This window comes from Puma concolor, chromosome E2 (genome assembly GCF_028749965.1).
Source record: "Puma concolor isolate L17-30 chromosome E2, mPumCon1.1.hap2, whole genome shotgun sequence".
NCBI classification, from domain to species: Eukaryota; Metazoa; Chordata; class Mammalia; order Carnivora; family Felidae; genus Puma; species Puma concolor.
Genome location: NC_141681.1, coordinates 13,917,610 through 13,941,686, shown reverse-complemented (window position 1 = coordinate 13,941,686; position 24,077 = coordinate 13,917,610). Strand labels below are relative to the sequence as shown.

Sequence of the window (24,077 nt, the reverse complement as noted above, 5' to 3'; positions counted from 1 at the left end):
TATTAGTGTATAAGAATGCAACTGATTTCTGTACATTGATTTTGTATCCTGCAACTTTGCTGAATTCATGTATCAGTTCTAGCAGACTTTTGGTGGAGTCTATCGGATTTTCCACATATAATATCATGTCATCTGCAAAAAGTGAAAGCTTGACTTCATCTTTGCCAATTTTGATGCCTTTGATTTCCTTTTGTTGTCTGATTGCTAATGTTAGCACTTCCAACACTATGTTAAACAACAGCGGTGAGAGTGGACATCCCTGTCGTGTTCCTGGTCTCAGGGAAAAAGCTCTCAGTTTTTCCCCATTGAGGATGATTTTAGCTGTGGGCTTTTCATAAATGGCTTTTATGATCTTTAAGTATGTTCCTTCTATCCCGACTTTCTCGAGGGTTTTTATTAAGAAGGGATGCTGAATTTTGTCAAATGCTTTTTCTGCATCAATTGACAGGATCATGTGGTTCTTACCTTTTCTTTTATTAATGTGATGTATCACGTTGATTGATTTGCAAATGTTGAACCAGCCCTGCATCCCAGGAATGAGTCCCACTTGATCATGGTGAACAATTCTTTTTATATGCTGTTGAATTCGATTTGCTAGTATCTTATTGAGAATTTTTGCATCCATATTCATCAGGGATATTGGCTTGTAGTTCTCTTTTTTTATTGGGTCTCTGTCTGGTTTAGGAATCAAAGTAATACTGGCTTCATAGAATGAGTCTGGAAGTTTTCCTTCCCTTTCTATTTCTTGGAACAGCTTGAGAAGGATAGGTATTATCTCTGCTTTAAACGTCTGGTAGAACTCCCCTGGGAAGCCATCTGGTCCTGGACTCTTATTTGTTGGGAGATTTTTTTTTTTTCAACGTTTATTTATTTTTGGGACAGAGAGAGACAGAGCATGAACGGGGGAGGGGCAGAGAGAGAGGGAGACACAGAATCTGAAACAGGCTCCAGGCTCTGAGCCATCAGCCCAGAGCCTGACGCGGGGCTCGAACTCACGGACCGCGAGATCGTGACCTGGCTGAAGTCGGACGCTTAACCGACTGCGCCACCCAGGCGCCCCTGTTAGGAGATTTTTGATAACTGATTCAATTTCTTCACTGGTTATGGGTCTGTTCACGCTTTCTAGCTCCTCCTGATTGAGTTTTGGAAGTGTGTGGGTGTTTAGGAATTTGTCCATTTCTTCCAGGTTGTCCAGTTTGTTGGCATATAGTTTTTCATAGTATTCCCTGATAATTGCTTGTATTTCTGAGGGATTGGTTGTAATAATTCCATTTTCATTCATGATTTTATCTATTTGGGTCATCTCCCTTTTCTTTTTGAGAAGCCTGGCTAGAGGTTTATCAATTTTGTTTATTTTTTCAAAAAAGCAACTCTTGGTTTCATTTATCTGCTCTACAGTTTTTTTAGACTCTATATTGTGTATTTCTGCTCTGATCTTTATTATTTCTCTTCTTCTGCTGGGTTTGGGGGGTCTTTGCTGTTCTGCTTCTATTTCCTTTAGATGTGCGGTTAGATTTTGTATTTGGGATTTTTCTTGTTTCTTGAGATAGGCCTGGATTGCAATGTATTTTCCTCTCAGGACTGCCTTCGCTGCATCCCAAAGCATTTGGATTGTTGTATTTTCATTTTTGATTGTTTCCATATATTTTTAAATTTCTCCTCTAATTGCCTGGTTGACCCATTCATTCTTTACTAGGGTGTTCTTTAACCTCCATGCTTTTGGAGGTTTTCCAGACTTTTTCCTTTGGTTGATTTCAAGCTTCATAGCAATGTGGTCTGAAAGTATGCATGGTATGATCTCAATTCTTGTATACTTATGAAGGGCTGTTTTGTGACCCAGTATGTGATCTATCTTGGAGAATGTTCCATGTGCACTGAAGAAGATAGTATATTCTGTTGCTTTGGGATGCAGAGTTCTAAATATATCTGTTAAGTCCATCTGATCCAATACATCATTCAGGGCCCTTGTTTCTTTATTGACTGTGTGTCTAGATCATCTATCCATTGTTGTAAGTGAGGTGTTAAAGTCCCCTGCAATTATCACATACTTATCAATAAGGTTGCTTATGTTTGTGAGTAATTGTTTTATATATTTGGGGGCTCCCGTATTCGGCACATAGACATTTATAATTGTTAGTTCTTCCTGATGGATAGACCCTGTAATTATTATATAATTCCCTTCTTCATCTCTTGTTACAGCCTTTAATTTAAAGTTTAGTTTTTCTGATATAAGTATGGCTACTCCAGCTCTCTTTTGACTTCCAGTAGCATGGTAAATAGTTCTCCATCCCCTCACTTTCAATCTGAGGGTGTCCTCATGTCTAAAACAAGTCTCTTGTAGACAGAAAATAGATGGGTCTTGTTTTTTTTTATCCATTCTGATACCCTATGTCTTTTGGTTGGCGCATTTAGTCCATTTACATTCAGTGTTGTTATAGAAAGATATGAGTTTAGAGTCATTGTGATGTCTGTAGGTTTCATGCTTGTAGCAATGTCTCTGGTACTTTGTCTCACAGGATCCCCCTTAGGATCTCTTGTAGGGCTGGTTTAGTGGTGATGAATTCCTTCAGTTTTTGTTTGTTTGGGAAGACCTTTATCTCTCCTTCTATTCTAAATGACAGATTTGCTGGATAAAGGATTCTCAGCTGCATATTTTTGCTGTTCATCACATTGAAGATTTCCTGCCATTCCTTTCTGGCCTGCCAAGTTTCAGTAGAGAGATCCGTCACGAGTCTTACCGGTCTCCCTTTATACGTTAGAGCACGTTTATCCCTAGCTGCTTTCAGAATTTTCTCTTTATCCTTGTATTTTGCCAGTTTCACTATATGTCGTGCAGAAGATTGAATCAAGTTATTACGTCTGAAGGGAATTCTCTGTGCCTCTTGGATTTCAATGCCTTTTTCCTTCCCCAGATCAGGGAAGTTCTCAGCTATTATTTCTTCAAGTACACCTTCAGCACCTTTCCCTCTCTCTTCCTCCTCTGGAATACCAATTACACGTAGATTATTTCTCTTTAGTGCATCACTTAGTTCTCTAATTCTCCCCTCATACTCCTGGATTTCTTTTCTCTCTTTCTCAGCTTCCTCTTTTTCCATAATTTTATCTTCTAATTCACCTATTCTCTCCTCTGCCTCTTCAATCTGAGCTGTGGTTGTCTCCATTTTATTTTGCAGCTCATTTATAGCATTTTTTAGCTCCTCCTGGTTGTTCCTTTGTCCCTTGATCTCTGTAGCAATATATTCTCTGCTGTCCTCTATACTGTTTTCAAGCCCAGCGATTAATTTTATGACTACTATTCTAAATTCACTTTCTGTTATATTGTTTAAATCCAGTTCATTCGCTGCCGTTATTTCCTGGAGATTCTTTTGAGGGGAATTCTTCCGTTTCGTCATTTTGGATAGTCCCTGGAGTGGTGCGGAACTGTAGGGCACTTCCCCTGTGCTGTCTTGAATAACTTGCGTTGGTGGGCGAGGATCATTTTTTTTTTTTAAATGACCATTCTTCCTTCACTGGCTGGCATCCTCAGCAAAACTCAGTTGACCATAGATCTAGATGTCCAGCTACCTCTATGTCAGTACCACGCTAGCTTGATTTCTGTAGATCTGTAGATCTGTAGCAAGTTCTGAACTCTTAAGATTTTTTAATCTCTAAAAGTTTACTTTCCCTTTTTGTTGTTGCTGAAGCAATGGGGTCAATGTCCTATAGACTTACCACATTCTGGATCTGGCTGATTGCATCCTTGGAATGTCATTCAACATATTTATCTCTGCATACCTCAATATTCAAAAAGCTCTATTGGGTTTGAGTATAATTTTCACAGGACATATTGCCTTCCAGCAGGAGGCACAAAATGTTTTCTCATCTCAGTGAGCTAATGTCGTGTTCTTTCTCCATGATTCATCTATTACAAAGTTCTCTATCAGCCTTTTACCTTTCATCAAACAGTGAAGATTCTAGCTCTCATCAGTGTTCCATTAGTCAATCCAGGTGGTGCCTTGATGCTTGTATCTTTCCTTCTATGTTTATATTAACGTGATCCTCCTAGAATGGAGAACTTTCCCTCCCCATCTATTTTCTTATCTCAAATTTTGGTCTGTATGGAAAAATCAGGATAAAAGTCTGATTCTTTCCTTTGACTTACCTACCAGTTTTCAGAATGAGTTCTTTCCTAGAATCCTCCAAAGGTAATTAATGATGATTTTTCAGCATCATTTTAAATTTATTAATTTTTTATTTACATATTTCAACCCATTAAAGTTACTTTTAAGTCAGGTTTATTGAGGAATAATTGACACACACTAAAGTTCATCCTCTTTAAGTGTACAGTTGGATGAGTTTTAATAACTATATACACCAACACATTATTTTAAGATCTGGAACATTTCTATCACCCCAAAAACTTCCCTTGTATCCCTTTGCAGCCAATCCCCTGCCCCACCCTACACCTCTGGCAATCATTTATCCAAATGCTGTCCCTAGTAAGGTTTCTCCCTTATTATATAAACAGAATTATATAGTATTATATAAAACAGAATTATATAGTATGCCCTTATTATATAAACAGAATTATATAGTATTATATAAAACAGAATTATATAGTATGGTGCCATTTCTGTTGTGTCGTCTTTCATTTAGTAAATGTGTTGGGGATTCAACACATTGGTGAGTGTAGCAGCAGTCTGTTCCTTTTATTACTGAGTAGTAATCCTATTTATTCCACAGTTTGTTTATCCATTTCTGAGTTGACAGACATTTGTGTTGTTTCCAGGTTTTTGCAAGTATGAATAAAGCTATATACATTGGCATCCAGATGGTCCTTCAGTGGACATATATTTTTATTTTTGTTAGGGAAATACCTAGGAGTGAGTCACTAGGTCATATGATAGCTGGAGATTAAACAATAAGAAATTGTCAAGCTGTTTTCCAAAGTGGCTTTTGTTATTCTTCTTGATGTTCAAATTATTTCATCATTAGGCTAGTGGGAGCTCCTTCCAGTAAGGTCCTGTCCTACTGACAGGGCTCCAGGAGTCTTCAATAACTTCCTTGCTTTCAAGTATGACTGAGATTCCAGCCTCATCTTGGACATTTCTGCCTTAGACTAGAAATCAGCTACTTTTCCAAGGAACTCTTTTAGCGGGGACTGGTACTTAGAAACCACACCCTGAACACCAGGAGTGCTTATGACTACCTGATTCAGTGTCTATAGGCTTTTCGGGTGGACAGACCTAGGCAGTTAAAGTTTTTAAGAAACAGAAAAATAAATCATTAACTTATAGATAAGTCATTAGAATTATAAGGGTTTTTTTTAACTTCTTCTTTGAATTATTTGCATTTCTTTTGTCTTGTGCTGAAAATCTTGTTTCTTAATGAGACTTAAGATGATTACTTGTTTTATCCTTCTATATGGATAGTAGTTTCAAAATGGTAACAATGATATTATAATTTTTTAAGTGTTTATTTTGTTTTTTTTAACACTTTTTAAATATTTATTTATTTTTGAGATAGAGCACAAACGGGGAAGGGACAGAAAGAGAGGAGGGCATAGAATCTGAGGCAGGCTCCAGGCTCTGAGCTGTCAGCACAGAGCCCAACACAGGGCTCAAACTCACGAGTTATGAGATCATGACCTGAGCTGAAGTCGGGTGCTTAACTGACTGAGCCACCCAGGCACCCTAAATGTTTATTTATTTTTGAAAGAGAGAGACGGAGTGCGAGCAGGGGAGGGGCAGAGAGAGAGGGAGACACAGAATCTGAAGCAGGCTTCAGGCTCTGAGCTATCAGCACAGAGCCTGATGCAGGGCTCAAACCCACGAACCATGAGATCATGCATGACCTGAGCCTAAGTCAGACGCTTAACCCACTAAGCCACCCAGGTGCCCCTAACACTGATATTGTAACTTAATAAGACAAGTCCATGCTACCTTGAGATCATAAAAGCCATATATGAATGACCCAACACTAATATCATCCTCAATGGGGAAAAACTGAGAGCTTTCCCCTTAAGGTCAGGAACAAGACAGGGATGTCCACTCTTGCTACTGTTATTCAACATATTGGAAGTCTTAGCCTCTGCAATCAGACGACACAAAGAAATAAAAGGCATCCAAATCGACCAGGAGGAGGTCAAACTTTCACTCTTCGCAGATGACATGATACTCTATATGGAAAACCCAAAATATTCCACCAAAAAACTGCTACAATTGATTCATGAATTCAGCGAAGTGGCAGGATATAAAATCAACGCACAGAAATCAGTTGCATTCCTATACACCAACAGTGAAGCAACAGAAAGAGAAATCAAGGAATCGATCCCATTTATAGTTGCACCAAAAACCATAAAATACCTAGGAATAAATATAACCAAAGAGGTGAAAAATCTATACACTGAAAACTACAGAAAACTTATGAAAGAAATTGAAGAAGACACAAAAAAATGGAAAAAGATTCCATGCTCCTGGATAGGAAGAACAAATATTGTTAAAATGTAGATACTACCAAAAGCAATCTACATATTCAATGCAATCCCTATCAAACTAACACCAGCATTCTTCACAGAGCTAGAACTAACAATCCTAAAGTTTGTATGGAACCAGAAAAGACCCCGAATAGCCAGAAAAAGAAAACCAAAGCAGGAGGCATCACAATCCTGGACTTCAAGCTATACCACAAAAGCTGTAATCATCAAGACAGTATGGTACTGGCACAAGAACAGACACTCAGATCAATGGAACAGAATAGAGAACCCAGAAATGGACCCACAAATACGTGGCCAACTAATCTGTGACAAAGCAGGAAAGAATATCCGATGGAAAAAAGACAGTCTCTTCAGCAAGTGGTGCTGGGAAAACTGGACAGCGACATGCAGAAGAATGAACCTGGACCACTTTCTTACACCATACACAAAAATAAACTCAAAATGGATGAAAAGACCTCAATGTAAGATAGGAAGCCATCAAACTCCTCGAGGAGAAAGCAGGCAAAAACCTCTTTGATCTTGGCCACAGCAACTTCTTACTCAACACGTCTCTGGAGGCAAGGGAAATGAAAGCAAAAATGAACTATTGGGACCTCATCAAAATAAAAAGCTTCTGCACAGTGAAAGAAACAATCAGCAAAACTAAAAGGCAACCGACAGAATGGGAGAAGGTATTTGCAAACGACATATCAGATAAAGAGTTAGTATCCAACATCTATGAAGAACTTACCAAACTCAACACCCAAAAAACAAACAACCAGTGAAGAAATGGGCAAAAGACATGAAGAGACACTTCTCCAAAGAAGACATCCGGATGGCCAACCGACAGATGAAAATGCTCAACATCACTCATCATCAGAGAAATACAAACCAAAACCACAATGAGATACCACGTGACACCTGTCAGAATGGCTAACATTTACAACTCAGGCAACAACAGATGTTGGCGAGGATGCAAAGAAAGAGGATCTCTTTTGCACTGCTGGTGGAAATGCAAACCGGTGCAGCCACTCTGGAAAACAGGATGGAGGTTCCTCAAAAAACTAAAAACAGAACTACCCTACAACCCAGCAATTGCAGTACTAGGCATTTATCCACGGGATACAGGTGTTTCGAAGGGACATGTTTCAAAGGGACACGTGCACCCCTATGTCTATAGCAGCACTATCAACAATAGCCAAAGTATGGAAAGAGCCCAAATGTCCACCGATGGATGAATGGATAAAGAAGATGCGGTATATATATATACATACATACACACACACACAAACACACACACACACAATGGAGTATTACTCGACAATCAAAAAGAATGAAATCTTGCCATTTCCAACTACATGGATGGAACTGGAGGGTATTATCCTAAGTGAAATTAGTCAGAGAAAGACAAAAAACATAAGACTTCACTCATATGAGGACTTTAAGAGACAAAATAGATGAACATAAGGGAAGGGAAATAAAAATAATATAAAAACAGGGAGGGGGTCAAAAAAGAAGAGACTCATAAATACAGAGAACAAACAGAGGGTTACTGGAGTTGTTGTGGGAGGGGGGATGGGCTAAATGGGTAAGGGGCACTAAGGAATCTACTCCTGAAATCATTGTTGCACTATATGCTAACTAATTTGGATGCAAATTTTAAAAAATAAAAAATAAAAATTTTAAAATAATAAAAAAAAAAGACAAGTCCATGCAGTTTAAGATTTCTTTCTATTTTCTTCTATCTTTAGTTATCTCCCCAATGGAACTGTTAGTCAAAGAACCATGCATTTCCATGTGTTTGTTATTTTAATTATATAAAACACATAATTGCTAAATACAGACTATAAAAAGTATGTTCAGAAAGTTCTAGCTTCCAGTCCCTATCTTTCTCCTACATTATTTCTCTCTCCCTTGAGATAAAACATTTTTATTAGCTTTATCCTTAAACTTTTTATATTTTAAAATAGAAACATGTTTTTCATAGTTTGTCTTTTTGCCTACAAAAGGTTGCATATTATTTTTTAAAACATATGCTTTTAAAAAACTTTTTATTTTAAAATAAAACACACATCAGGTTGCCTGGCTTGCTCAGTAACTAGAGTATGTGACTCTTGATCTCGGGATTGTAAGTTTGAGCCCCATGCCAGGTGTAGAGATTACTTAAAAATAATAATAAAATAAAATATTTAAAATAAAATATTAACATATTAAATATTTAAACACAGATACATATAGCATAAAACAAATGTACAGACAACCATGCCTTACAACAACCACCCAATCAAGAAATAGAAAGGTTGGCCAGGCACCCAAAAAGCCCCCCCATGAGACCTATCCCAATCACAGCTCTCCCAAAAAAAGTAACCACCATCCCATAATAGCATTCACATTGTTGGTTTCTTTATGGCTTTATCAACCACACTTTTTATCAAGTGTGCATCCCTCAACACTATAGTTTTTAAGCTTTGTCCTTTTTTAAAATTTCACATAACTTTTAGATCTCTTTTAATCTATGGGGTTTCTCCTCCATCCCATTCTTTCTCTTATAATTCATCTGTTGAAGAACCCAGGATATTTGCTCTCTAGAGTATCTCCAGTCCAGACTTTGTTGACTGCACACTCACAGTATAATTCAATATGTTCCTTTGTCCTCTGTTTCTGCATATTGGCAACTGGCTCAGACTCAAGCTCAAACCCTTTGTCCCCACTCTAAGTGGAACTGGGATATTTCAACAGGAGGTGTGTAATGTCTCTGATATTCATTCTTTTCTGATGTTGACAGCCACTGATGCTTAATGTCTACACCCATTAATTCATCAAGGGTTGCTAAGTGTGATATTCTCACTTACTTTGCTATCTGATCAAGCCTTTTCCCCACAAAGCAAGCAGAGGCAGCAACCAATTAGCAGTTTTTGCCAAGATGTCTGATAGGATGGAAATGTTTGCTTTCCTCCCACATCCAACCTCTCTATGAAATCAGAAAGGGCTTCAGGCCTGTGTGATCTGTTTTCAAATGTTTGTTTCCCAGACAAAACTGGGTGGGACCCAGACATGCAGTGCCTTAACCCTTGTGATCCAAAGTCACCTGGAAGATTCTATCAGTAAGAACCACTCCTGGGTCCACAGACCAAATGCTTGCAGCAAGCTGAACATTTCTGGCAGGTGCTGCATGTATGTAATCACCAGTAGCAGCCCATCTGGGAGGCTTGGCACCCATGCCAGATCCCTAGGGCATCACCCAAGCTGGCATATTGTCTTGGATGAAACAAAACATGAACACCTGCCCAGTACCACAGATGACCGAAGCGCTGAAACAGGACGATGAGTTACACAGCCTCTTCTCGGAGCCAGGTGTCTAGCACAACACTGTTTGGGCCATATTTATATATACTGAGATATATTCCTCTAGATGTACTCACCTTTTTACTTAAATTAATTTGTAAAGAAAACTTTATAACACTTTCATCAAAAGAAAAAGAGTTCTTGCTTGCCAAAATGGAAAAGGGACATCAAGGAAAGCAAAACAATGTCATTAAGTCCTGGTGAGAAAGCTTTGCCTGCTGAAGGCTCTGAGCTAGGGATCTGGCTCCCTCTTTTCGGAAAAGAGAGATGAGCAAGGGTTAGAACAGTGTTTAAAATATATTGGCACAGACTCTTTTCCCCAGAGTAGTAGTTCTCAACCAGGAGCTGGGCTCTGTCCCCCAGGTGATATCTGGCAATGTCAAGAGGTATTTTTGCTTGTCACAACTAAGGGTGGGACTGCTACTGGCATTTAGTGCATGTAGGCCAGAGATGCCACAAACACCCTACAATGCACAGAGCAGCCCCCGATGGCAAAGAATTTTCCAGCCACAAATGTCAATAGCACTCAGGCTGAGAAACCCTTCCTAGGAAAGAAGGGTTGAAAAAGAACAGAAAGTAATTTCCTCAGTCTGGGATCCAATGTTACTTAATGCAGAATCCGGGCATCCTGTAACACCATCCAACATTAACCAAGGCTACAATGCCTCACTTAGAGAAAACTATAAACAAAGAGATGTCATGGAAGCAAGGTGAAAGAATGCTGTTATCAGAAGGCTCGTCTCAGAGGAGTCCGCCCACCCAGTAGCAGTACTCGATGCCATTCTTATAGTCACCATTGTACTAAGTGTCTACTATGCGCAGCCACTGTGCTAGGAATGAGTAAGTTATGATTCCAGTAAGAAGCACACAGACCAGTGGGGGAGGCAACACGTAAATAACTGCGTAGAAAACAGTATCATAGGAAAGTGCGTGCAGTTAAAGAGAAGATGAGGAACACTAACCAGGGGACCCTGGGCTGAGTGTGGGGTCAGGAGACAGGAAAGGTTTCCAAGGGAAGGCAATGATTCCAATTCTTAACCCTCCAAGAAGCTTCCTCTGGTTGGAAGCAGGGCTGTGTCAAAAGCAATGCATGGTTTCCAGAGTGCAGGGGTCCAAACACTTTTAGCACTAACTTGTAGTATGGATAAAGATCCATAAATATACCCTAAAATAATTTTAAAGAAGAAGGAAAGCTGGACGCCTGGAATATCTATTGCATTGCTATTTACATTTGAAGAAAGAAAACTGGAAATGACTTTAATGTCAAACCACAGGAAAGCAGTTGGCATAATCTGAGAACTAATTGCTATTTTTTGAGTGCTAACCATGTGCCAGTGGGTTTACGTCTGGTATAGCAAAATGATTATGCCTTTTTCTCCTTGTGGCACCTCTGTGCATTAACCCTCCCATTTACTGAGAAAAGCCAGACTCAGAGAAAACAGGACAAAGGAGTCCTTTCAACCAGTACTGCGGAAACTATTGAACATCCCCGGACAAATAACCTAAAACTACAAAAATTCTGGAAGAAAATCTAGGAGTAAATCTTTGTGGCTTTCAGGTGGACAAAATTTTCTTAACCATGAAACCAAAACCACAAACCATTTTTAAAAAATGGGAATGAGGGAGGAGAAACAAGAACATGTTAGAATTACGTTATCAGACTATTCATTTTTGTGACCATCCATTTATGGCAGGTAATATTTAAACAAATATGAGCTAAGTTTCTAAAATGTGAATGACCTAAGGAAAAAACATGCAGGTAAGATAGAGACTCTGAAGCTACAAATGCCTGAGTTTGAATTCTGGCTCCACCTTGCAGCAGGAGAGGTGAAGATTCTCTTCTCGCCTCAGGCTCATCTGTAAAATGCGCCTGATATCAAATTCCAGCCTCAAAGGGTTATGTGGGGATTTGCGGAGTTTCTGTGCATGGAAAGCTCAGAACATGAGCTGGTGTAGTGTGCACAGTAGCTCAGTATTTACCATTATTATTATTCACTATTATAAATAGCAGTAAAAATGAGTTTTGGAAAACTTATGCCTCCTCTTTTATTTTTGAATGATTTCCTTTATTGCTGTTGCTTTTGCACCATCAATAGAGATCTGTGAGGAAAACACTTTACTGGATTGTGAAAGAAGAAAGAAACTCAGTGTGGAACTGGTCACATGGGACCCCTGAACGCTCTAAACAGCTCCTGCTTTAAGAAAGCTGCTGCTGTCCCTCTGAAGAACTCGGACCTCTGACCTCCAGCCCTTAAGCTCAACCTCTGACCCCTGAGAAGCAAGGAGACTCAAGAGTGGAAGAACAGAGAGTGGAGACTCCACACTAGCGTTGTTCTTGGAAGAAACGGATAGGGGACAAAGAGACTCCAGCAAACCTTAGCGCGTGAAAACTTCCCTGGAACAACAGAATAACAGAAAACACAACAAAGCAAACAGGAATGAGGTAGAAGCCAGTAGCTGGAGGGTCTTTAGCCTGACAGGGCCCTGGAGGGACACCTCGGCAGAGGGTCATCCTCTCTATGCAGCAAATAACTATCACCTAAAAATAACTCAGTTCACGAGGATGGGGAACAGCTGTAACTCTCACACGTTACCCTTGAGAATGTAAACCAGTACAATCATTTCGGAAGACGGTTTGTCAATTCTAATGAAGTTAAACACATACCTGCCCTATGGTGAAGAAATTCTGCTCTGAGGGAGCCTCGGAATTAAAGACTGCAGAAAAATCTGGTCAGGGGCCAAGAGCGTTGGGCCAGCTCTTCTTCATTAACTCTATAAATGTATTATCTGAAATATCAACCTTCAGGAATCTTTCATTCCTTTGCTTTCTGTAGCCCAGACGCTGACAAATGGACATTTTTTTTCTTCATATCTTGCTTCATCTTAGAAGCCCCTGCTCTTGAGAACGTGCTGCTCACTTGCCTAAGCACACCCTGAAGGCATCTACATGAGGACTGAGGGCAGCAAAGGTCATGGAGGTCACTGGGATGGGGGGGACCACCTGGCCCAATCCCCCCTGGATGCTTTAATCCCCAATCAGGCTCTCCCATGTGTTTTTTAAAGTTTATTTACTTATTTTTGACAGAGAGACAGAGAGTGTGAGCATCGGAGGGTCAGAGAGAAAATTCCAAGCAGGCTTCACTCTGTCAGCATGCAGCCCAACGTGGGGCCCAAACTCACAAACCCCGAGATCATGACCTGATCCGAAATCAAGAGTTGGACACTCAACCAACTGAGTCACCCAGGTGCCCCTCTCCCACATTTACTGCCAAGGAACTTGCCATGTATTAAACCTGTTGAATCCTCATAACAAGGCTAGAAGTAGGAACTGTTATCATCCCCACTTTTTGATGAGAAAACTGAGGACGAGAGGGGTAAAGTAACTTGTCTAAGATCACACAAGTAGTAGGAAATTGAAGAGTCAGGATTTAAGCCGAGACAAACTGGCCTAGAAGCTACTGTCTTAACCACTGGACTGCACTGCCACATGGATGCCTCTTCTATGGATTGGGCACTGCATCCCTCCAGTGACCAAGCCCCAGACTCTTTTAACTTTTTTCCCCCTTCTTGAGAAAAATTAGGACAGTGAGTCCCAAGTTGTATTTATAATAACCCAGAGAGTCTAAAGCCCATTGCAACATCCTCTGTAGTAGTACATAAACAAAACTGAGTATAATAAATATTGTTTAGTTATGTTTTTTGGGGGTTTTGATGTTTTGTTTTGAAATTAATCATAACAACGGAGATAAAATGAAAAAGGCTAAAATCATGCAGTTTTTCCTAAATTGCTAAACTGTTGGAAAACCCCAGTTTCTTTTTTCTTTTTTTAAGTAAGCTCTACACCCAATGTGGGGCTTGAACTCATGACCACAAGATCAAGAGTTACATACTGTACTGACTGAGCCACCTAGGCACACCAACCTGAGTTTCTATTGCCATTACACCAGGAAAGAGTTTGAGCTGGGTTTCCTGGAAGAGAACCAAACCAATGTCTCCTTACTTCAGGAAAGGCCACATCAGCCCATATGTAATGACTGTAATGTCCACAGACTCTCTCCACAGTGGCAATAGACTCAGTCAACAAAGCGTCTCCAGTAGGGTGGCATAGCACATTAAGAGACCACAGAGATTTTATTTATTTATTTATTATTAGGAGTGCAACGATGGTTCAATATTAGGAAAACTTTTTTTGTAAATTCTATTTTTTAATGTTTTTTAAAATATTTATTTATTTTGAGAGAGAGAGAGAGCATGCACATGCAAGAGTGGGCGAGGGGCAGAGAGAGGGGGGGAGAGAGAGAGAATCCCAAGCAGGCTCCATGCTGCCAGCACAGAACCCCAGGTGGGTCTTGAATTCACTATGAACCATGAGATCATGACCTGAGCTGAAATCAAGCATGGAACACTTAACCAACTGAATCACCCAGGAGCCCCAATATTAGGAAACTTCTTAATACAACATAATAATAGATTCTAGGAGATCCATAAATGTAATAAACATTTGACAAACTTCAACACCATTTTCTGATTTTAAAAAATCCTCATTAAAGTAGAAAACAATAAATAATTCCTTAACCTGTAAAATAAAACTCAGATAAAAGCCAGTATTTTGTTTAACTGGAAGACACCAGAAGCATTCTCACTAAAGTCAGAGCACAGGCACATGTGCCTACGATACAGAAGGTTCTAGTGAGTGAAATTAAACAAGCTAAAAAAAAATCAGAGATATAAGAATTGGATAAGAGGTAAAATTGTTTCCATTTATATATGGTATGATTATAAGCTTAGAACATCCAAGAGATTTGACTAAGAAACTACTACAAACAAGAGACAGAAAAAGACTCCACAAAAAAGAGAAAACATCTAGGAATAAACTTATCAAAAAATATGCAAGGTATTTACTAAAAACCGGTAAACAATAACGAAGGACATAGAAGATTTCTTCTTTTTTTTAATGGCACAACATATGTTCTTGGATAGGAAGGTTCAACATCATAATATGTATGTCCATTCTCTGAAGTTAATGTGAAAATTTAAAGCAATCTTAATACATTTCACAAAAGAGGATATTTAAGTGGCCAACACATGTATTTTTTAAAGTGCTCAAACTTGGGGTGGCTGGGTGGCTCAGTCAGTTAAGGGTCTGACTTCAGCTCAGATCATGATCTCACAGTTCGAGCCCCGTGTCAGGCTCCGTGCTGACAGCTCAGAGCCTGGAGCCTGCTTCAGATTTTGTGTCTCCCTCTCTCTCTCTCTCTCTCTCCCCCTCCCCTGCTCATGCTCTGTGTCTCTCTCTCAAAAATAATAAACATTAAAAAAATTTAAAGTGCTCAAACTCATCGGTCATTACAGAAGTGAAAATTAAAACCATAATTAATTACCAAAGGCACACTAGAATGAATGAAATTTAAAACACCAACAAAACCAAGTGTTGCAAGGATGTGGCATAACTGGAATACTCATATACCACTGGAAGGAGGGTAAACTGTTACACATCTATTTGCAAAACTGGGTTGGTGACATTTTCTGAAGTTGAACACATGCACATCCCATGGCCCAGACATTCCTCTTGTAAGTAAATATCCAACAGAAATGTGTATATATGGACACCAAAAGCCCAGTGTTATACCAAAAGTTGTCCACGGCCATAGCCATGTTATTCACGATAGCCAAAAACTCAAACAACTTAAATGTCCATCAACAAGAGAAAAGATAAATAAACCTCACAGATATACTGTGGAGCAAAGAAGCCATCCATATACAAAAGAGTACATGTATATAAAAACAACAACAAAGTCAATCTATGACATAAGAAACGAGGATGATGACTACTTTTCAGAAGAGGTTGAGGTCTAGGGGGGCTTCTGCACATTGCTAATGCTCTAGTTTTAGATCTGAGTAATAGTTTACTATATGTTTGCTTTATGATAACTTATCAAGCTGTATACTTACAATTTATTCACTTCTTTGTATGTGTGTTATACTTCAGTTTTTATTAAAGCAATTCAAATAAAAACACCAACACGTGTGTGTGTAATTAGATACTAGATTTTAAAGTTCAAATAGAAAAATAATCAAGAATAGTCCAAAAGAGAACTAAAAATAAGGGGAGCAGTCCTTCCATATATTAATATAATATTTTTAAATATTATAAACCTTAGCAAGCAAAACAGTGGAAACATGAATGAACATGAATCAATAGAAACCAATGCAAAAGACTAGCAAAATCTGGAAGAGACTCCCATACCGTGAAAAAAGAGCTAAAATGATAAAGCAGGTTCTCATTTCACAAGGAAAAGATAGCCAATGGGGCAGGGGATTGGATCTATACCTCACAGCATGCATCAGGATAAATTACAAAGGGATCAACATCCGAATGTGGAAATGATAGAAGAAAACAAAGGACATGTCCTGTTATCTTAAAGTGGGGAAGACTTTTGTACCAATAAGTCAACATTCAGAAGCCATAAAAGAAATGAATGATAAATCTGACTGCTTAAAAATAAAAATTATACATACAAAACAAAAAAAGCATCCACAAAATAAAAAAAATGCTAAACTGGACAGAGCTTGTATCAAAGGCAAAAGGGTAATCACCCTAAAATAGATAAGCACCTCCTAGAAGTAAAAAAGGCAACTACCTAATTTTGAAAATAAGCAAAGGCTGAACAAAGAATAAAAGATGCAAAAGAAGAGACTCTTAACTGGAGCGCCTGGGTGGCTCAGTCAGTTAAGCATCAGACTCTTGATTTTGGGTCAGGTCATGATCTCATAGTTAGTGAGCTGGAGACCCATGTCAGGCCCTGTGCTGACAGCATGGGCCTGCTTGGGATTCTCTGTCTACCTCTCTCTCTGCCTTTCTTTCTTTCTTTTCTTTCTTTCTTTCTTTCTTTCTTTCTTTCTTTCTTTCTTTCTTTCTTTCTTTCTTTCTCTTTTTCTTTCTCTCTTTCTCTTTCTTTTTCTTTCTTTTCTTCCTTCCTTCCTTCCTTTTCTTTCCCCCCTCTCTATTTCAAAAATAAATAAATAAACTTAAAAAAAAAAAAAAAGACTGTTAACTACAGAGAACTGATGGCTACCAAAGGGGAGGTAGGTGGGAGATGGGTGAAATAAGTGATGGGGATTAAGAGTACACTTATCGTGATGACACTGAGTGATGTATAGAAGTGTTGAATCACTATATTGTACACCTGAAACTAATATAATGCTGTATATTAATTACACTGGAATTAAATTTTTAAAAACAAATGAAAAATAAATTTATTGTGGTAGTCGTTTCACAATGTATGTAAGTCAAACCATTACGCTATACACCTTAAATTTATATGATGTAGGGGAGCCTGGGTGGCTCAGTGGGTTAAGCATCTGACTTCAGCTCAGGTCATGATCTCATGGTTTGTGGGTTCAATCCCCATGTTGTGCTGTGTGCTGACAGCTCAGAGCCTGAAGCCTGCTTCAGATTCTGTGTGTGTCTCTCTCTGCCCCTCCCCTGCTCATGTTCTGTCTCCCTCTGTCCCTCAAAAATAAATAAAAACATTAAAAAAAATTTTAAATAAATCTATACAATGTATGTTAATTATATCTCAATAAAACTGAAAAATATGTTTAATTTTAAACCCCCCCCAAAAAAAAGCAAAGAAAGAATATGAGTAAATCAACCACAGAAAAAGAAATAGAAATGGTCCTTAAAGATATCTGTCATGAGTTTAAAACTTTTCATAACAAATTTAAATTAAGACTCTGTTGGGGCAATTTTTCACCTATCAGATTGGTAAAAGTCCAGTGATGTGACAATTTATTGCATCAGCAAAGATGTGGGAAAATAGTAACTTCTCATCCAAAGCTGGCAGAGGTGCACATGGGTACTAACCTTATGATGAAGGACAAGTTGCCAATATCTCCTGAAATTACAAATGCAGATACCTAGAATCCCATTTCTGGGAATCTATACTGCATATATAATATACACCTGCAAAAAGCCACATGTACAAGCAGTGTCTATCATAACAGACTGGATACAACCTGAGTATTCACCACACAATAGAACAGTATGACATATTCAGTGAGACAAGCAAGACATGAAGTGTGTGTTCTAGTTTGTAAACCTGTGTTCAGCAGAGATAGCAAAGCATTTTTTATATATACACATATGTGTGTGTGTATGTGTGTGTGTATATATATATATATTTCTTCATGGAAATACAAGCACATACAAATATATATAATATACAGAAATATATACACTTGCATATACTTTACACATATATTTTGCATAAAGAAATTCTGTATTAGAATAATTCACACTAAAGTATGAATGACTGGCAGCTCAGAAATTCCCAGAAATAGTGCATCCTTTAAAGAAGATGCTTGTTGGGGCGCCTGGGTGGCGCAGTCGGTTAAGCGTCCGACTTCAGCCAGGTCACGATCTCGCGGTCCGTGAGTTCGAGCCCCGCGTCAGGCTCTGGGCTGACTGCTCAGAGCCTGGAGCCTGTTTCAGATTCTGTGTCTCCCTCTCTCTCTGCCCCTCCCCCGTTCATGCTCTGTCTCTCTCTGTCCCAAAAATAAATAAACGTTAAAAAAAAAAATTAAAAAAAAATAAATTAAAGAAAAAGATGCTTGTTAATAAATAAATAAATACATCTGTATTTTGATGGACTTCTTGTCAGAGTGATAAAGTGAACTGGAAAAATGCACATACGGCAAGTCCAGAGATTTTGGGAGTTATGAGGGCAGCCATGTATCAGGATATTCCTCAGCTTTCCCAAGGATCAGCTTTAGTTAGATTAGACCCAATAAACTGAAAACATGTGCATGGGAGAGGGTGCTGGGTGGTTATGGAACAGGAGTAAAAGAAAAACATTCAGTACAGCCCCTTTTTACAAGATGTTTAAAATATGAATGTATTATCTAATCAAAACAGTGAATGGTAAACGAGCTGCAGTTCATGAGCTCTTAAGCTTTGATCAAGACCCACAATGGGGCGCCTGGGTGGCGCAGTCGGTTGGGCGTCCGACTTCAGCCAGGTCACGATCTCGTGGTCCGTGAGTTCGAGCCCCGCGTCAGGCTCTGGGCTGATGGCTCAGAGCCTGGAGCCTGTTTCCGATTCTGTGTCTCCCTCTCTCTCTGCCCCTCCCCCGTTCATGCTCTGTCTCTCTCTGTCCCAAAAATAAATAAACGTTGAAAAAAAAAATTTTTTTTAAAAAAAGACCCACAAGATCAACCCCAGCACCTGTTCCAAGAGCCTCTGTCATTTATAATCAGGTAATTGTTAAATATTTACTAAGAGTTTTATGACCCCGTACAGCTCACTGACTTTGCCAGAAACGTCAATATTACAAAACATTGAGCAACTTGCTTCACCTTCCTTAAGCTTCAGTTTTGTAACACAGCAAAGATAAGGAGAAAACCACATCACAAAATTGCTGTGAGGCGTTGGTAGGTGAGCGTTTCAGGAAAGCAGCACAGAACAAGCTCTGCTGACGACAGACGCTGCACAGCCACACCATGGCTAGAATCCTCTTAGACTTGAACTTCAGTCCCTCTCAAAGGTCACTGTGCTTAAGAGTCACTGGGACAGGTTGTGAAAACACAGGCTCCCGGTCCCCACCCTCAGACATGCGATTCAGTAGGTCCGGGGCCCATGAACTTGTATTTCTAACAAGCTTCTACTCCAGGGTGATGTGGAGGCAGTTTGAGGATACATTTGAGTAATATGGTCAAGGGACAGAGCGTCTTAAACTGTGATGTGTGAGTGGGTTCCTTGAGAAACCTGTTAAAATACAGATTCTGATTCAGAAGGTCTACAGTGGGGCCTGAGGCTCTGCATTTCTAAACAAGCTCCTAAGTGTGGGTGATACTGGTCTGCAGAACACCCACTGAGTGCCAAGGTTCATGGAATAGCCACCTCCATTCATTTTACAGACAGAAAACTGTGAGAAAAAGTAACTGATTTGCCTAAAGTCCCCTGGATGGTAAGGGCAGAAGCCAGATGAGGCTGAGTCCAGGGTGGCTCCTCAGGATTGCCTCCCTGAGCCGTCCCCAGAACTACCCTGAAAAATCACACGAACCAGGGGTACCTGGGTGGCTCAGTTGGTTAAATGTTTGACTTCAGCTCAGGTCATGATATCACAGTCCGTGGGTTTGAACCCTGCGTCAGGCTCTGTGCTGACAGCTCAGAGCCTGCAGCCTGCTTCAGATTCTGTGTCCCTCTCTCTCAGCTCCCCCACAACACACACTCTGTGTCTCTTTCTCTCAAAACTAAAACCATTTTAAAAAATTAAAATAAATTAAAAATTGCACAAACCAATGAGTGATGCTAACCCTTTAGTAGATAGAGTAGAAACTTACTAAATCCTAGAAAGTCCTCCACTTTTCTGAGAAATAAGCCACACACAAGGGGGTTTACTTAGCTCAGATTACCAGTCTGTTCTTTTTTAAAATGCACTTTTAGCAAAATTATTTCTTCAGCTTTAGCACTTTCTCTTTCAGTGACACACTTTCAACAGGCCCTGCTGTAGGAACCTGAGGAAGACACTAAGCATTTCTCAGCTTGGGTGGCCTGATTATGAGGAGAGAAGGGTGGAGAGAAGCAGATCCCTGGGAAAGCTAAGGAATCTCCTGATACATGTCTCCCTTGTGACCTCAAAACCTATAGACTTGTGCTTTTTTTGCATTTTTCCAACTCACTTTATCACCCTGAAAAAAAGCCCATCAAATTACAGATTTACTTGGGGGTGCGTGGATGCTTCAGTTGGTTAAGTGTCCGACTTCAGTTCAGATTATGATCTCACCATTTTTTAGTTTGAGCCCCACGTTGGGCTCTCTGCTGTCAGCACAGAGCCTGCTTTAGATCCCCCCCTCTCTCTCTGTCCCTCCCTTATTCGTGCTCTCTCTCTCTCAAAATAAATATGTTTCTATTACAGATTTATTTGGATTAATAAACATCTTCTTTTCAGGATACATGGTCTCTGAGCTGCCAATCTCTCTCACTTTAGAGTGAATTGTGCTGAAAGAAAGGGAAAGGGGTGGAATTCAGGAAACTAAGGTCTCTGGACTAATGAAGGTAGACAGAGACTTACCTGAGATGAAGCTTGATCTGGGAGCACAACTGCCGGTAAAGCACAGCTGTGGCCTTGGCCTCTGCACCACATTCACCAGCAGGCCCCACCCCACCCTGGTTCCTCCAGACTGTGCATGGTTTGTGGACCAGCTCTGCCACTAACTTGTGTGATTGAGTAAATCACACCGTTTTAGAGACTTTCAGAGCTGGAAGGAACAATGATCCCCTGGTCCTCTGATCCCTGAGCCCCAATTTCTAAACCAAAGAATACCTGGTTTCCAATGGCCTGCCTGAGGTTGGCTTCCCCAGAAGCAGAGCCTGAGACAGGGGTTCAGCACCACATGAGTCGCTGAGAGCTTGCTCTCAGGAGAAACCTGTGAGGAAGTGTTGGGAGCAGGATAGAGGTCAGTCCCAGAGGCTCTGAAGCATTTTTATTTTTTTTTCAACGTTTATTTATTTTTGGGACAGAGAGAGACAGAGCATGAACGGGGGAGGGGCAGAGAGAGAGGGAGACACAGAATCGGAAACAGGCTCCAGGCTCTGAGCCATCAGCCCAGAGCCTGATGCGGGGCTCGAACTCACGGACCGCAAGATCGTGACCTGGCTGAAGTCGGACGCTTAACCGACTGCACCACCCAGGCGCCCCTGAAGCATTTTTAAATAGCACCACAGAGTACCCTCTCCAGCTGAGACAAGAAGGCTGGGCCCTCACTCAGTCAGTGGCCCCCCTGGGTTGTGGAGGGGTGTAACCTCCCAAGTATCTCTGGCAAGATGGCTTGGAGAAAGAGGCAGTTCTGCTGTTGTTACAGGCCCTCCCACCCCACAGCAGCTGGGAAATTGGTTACAGCTATTGGTGAAGGGGATCTGGTGGGCGCTAACCCTTGCCTCCTGTTTAGAGAGCACCTCAGATGTGTTTCTAAAAGAGGCCCCAAAAATCACAAAAGGGAGAAAGTAAAGGAAGAATACAAGTTTTGTTTTGTTTTGTTTTCATTTCCAGAAGAATTTTGGAATCTGCACTTAGAGTGCATCTTAACTGCTCCCCTGACTTCCCAGCAGGCTACAAAGTGACCCTTCCCTCAGCTCCACCCACTGTCCCCACACTGACTGCCCCGCCACAAATCAGGCTGACTCGTGAAGGACTTTGCCCGTTCCCTCTGCCTAAATGTTCCAGCCCAGATTTTTTGCCCAGCTGACTCCTTCTTGTCAACTCAAACATCACCTGTATAGAAAGGCCTTCCCTGCCCACCTCAGGTCATTCCTTGTCCCACACCTCTGTGGTAATTCTGCATAGTACCGGCCACTGTGTCATTACCTTAACTGTGTTCATTTGTGGGTTATCTGTCTTTCCTCGAGGAGGAACCTAGTTCTGTTCTCACCACTATGTCCCTGGAGCCTGATGCCAGCTTTGCACATAGGAGACCATAACATCTGGTGAAAAACGTCTGAGTGAATGAACTGGACATTTGGACCAGATGCTGAAATACCATCAGAGAAGGCCTAGGTCAGTTAAATACTCTGTACTCCAGAAGCAGGAGGAAAACCGGGCAGGATGATGAAGGAAAGAATCCATCAAGAGTTTCCTTGGCTACCTGGTTCCTGTCTCCTCCCCCAGCTCCCTCTCTCAGATCACCCTCTCAATTTGGAGCCAATGTTAGCATCAATCCTGGGGAGATTCTTCCCCTTTCAGACCTCTCAAAATGACTAGGGGTGTCTGATTTCCAATCCTAGCTCTAGCGCTGAGCCACCCTGTCCCCACCCATACCTGACTGGGGCACAATGATCATGCCAGTCTGGCAGGGTTGCCGAGAGTGCCAGCCTTAGAGCACAAGGCCCAAACACACACCACTGCAAACTTAAGCCAGGGCAGGATAAGTTCCTGTCCCCTTGCAAGACCCCATTCCCTCCTCTGGCCCCCTCTGTGGTTCCTCAAGCTCTAGGACAGTCTCTACCAACAGCTACCACAGCTGCAACGGCTCTGCTCACCTGTGAAATTACTTTACATTTTCCAGGTGCAGGGCACCGCTGCTCAATGCACACTTGCTCATCTGCATGACACCAAATTATCATGGGTACCCCCCACATCTTGCAGTATCATTATCTCTGTTTTACAAATGAGGAGAATAAAGCTGAGAGAGTCAGCCACTGGCCGAAGGACACATAGCCAATGAACAGGGGCATCAGGGTTCAAATCCCAGCCTCGGACGCTTTAGTCTCATTTAAGTGGTTTGTCACCATGGGTTCACTGAATACAGCAGCCCAGAAAAGAAAGATCATTATATGCACTTCACAGAGAAGGAACTGCATACACGTCCCTGGCCTGGCGGGCCATTGCCCACTGCACCAGAGGACCCCTCACGAGGTGCACAGACTGGCCAAAACCCACAGCCGGCCACTATCAGCTCAGCTTGACAGCAGAGGCAGAGTCTGGGGCTCCAGGAAACTCAAGGGCAGCACACTATGCTTAGGGCAAGTCCCTGGTGTCTTCCCAGGCAAGATAGAGGAAGAGCAGTGGCCGCCTGGCCCCACCTGCACACGCTGTGGGGTAGAGCCTCCTGCACCCCCAGTTAGCCAGAGGCTCCCCGGAAGCTGTTCACCTGAGGCTGCTCACCTGGGCAGGCCAAGACTGATGTGTCTGGCAGTTTTCTCTTCTCCCCAACCTTGCCCATTGCCCTCTCCCTCCCTCCTTCCGTCCTCTATGGGGATGACTATGCCCAAAGCTGGGTCTCACTGGGGGACAAGAGCTATGATCTCCACATTCTAATCTCCTAGTCTCATGCAGTACCAGGAATGAAAGGTTCATTCATCATTTGAAAATCAATCATTGTAAATTCCCCATGTTAGTAAGCTAAAAAAGAAAAATCAGATGATCATCTTCCGTAGATGGCAGTAAATAGATATTGGCCCCTTTGACAAAATCCAACATCCACACCCAGTAGAAATTGTCAGCAAATTATGAATGAATAGAAGGCAATTTCCTCAACTTGAAATAGGGCATGTATGAGAGAAACTTTCAGCTAAATGGTGAAAACCTCAATGTTTATCCCCTAAAATTGGGAACAGAATGACCAAGAAACTAGTTCAGCAAGGTTTCAAGCCACAAGATCCACATAAAAAAAAAAAACAACTGCATTTCAATTTACTAACACCAAAAGCTAGAAACAACCTAAATGTACATCAGCGGGCGAATGGATTAAAAGAAAAAAAATTACGATGGGGCACCTG

At 40.9% G+C, this 24,077-nt stretch overlaps 1 protein-coding gene across 4 annotated transcripts in view; it reads right to left on the bottom strand.

Annotated features, from left to right (window-relative positions):
* Window positions 1-24,077, bottom strand: part of IL34 (interleukin 34) — a 79,872-nt gene that overhangs the window by 24,132 nt on the left and 31,663 nt on the right. The window contains exon 1 of one of the 4 annotated variants that reach the window (XM_086688945.1): window positions 20,875-21,201. The exons of the other annotated variants lie outside the window; for them this stretch is intronic. The gene's annotated coding sequence lies outside the window, so the exon portion shown is untranslated. Of the gene's footprint in view, window positions 1-20,874; window positions 21,202-24,077 lie in introns of those variants that run through there. 4 annotated transcript variants of the gene reach the window in all.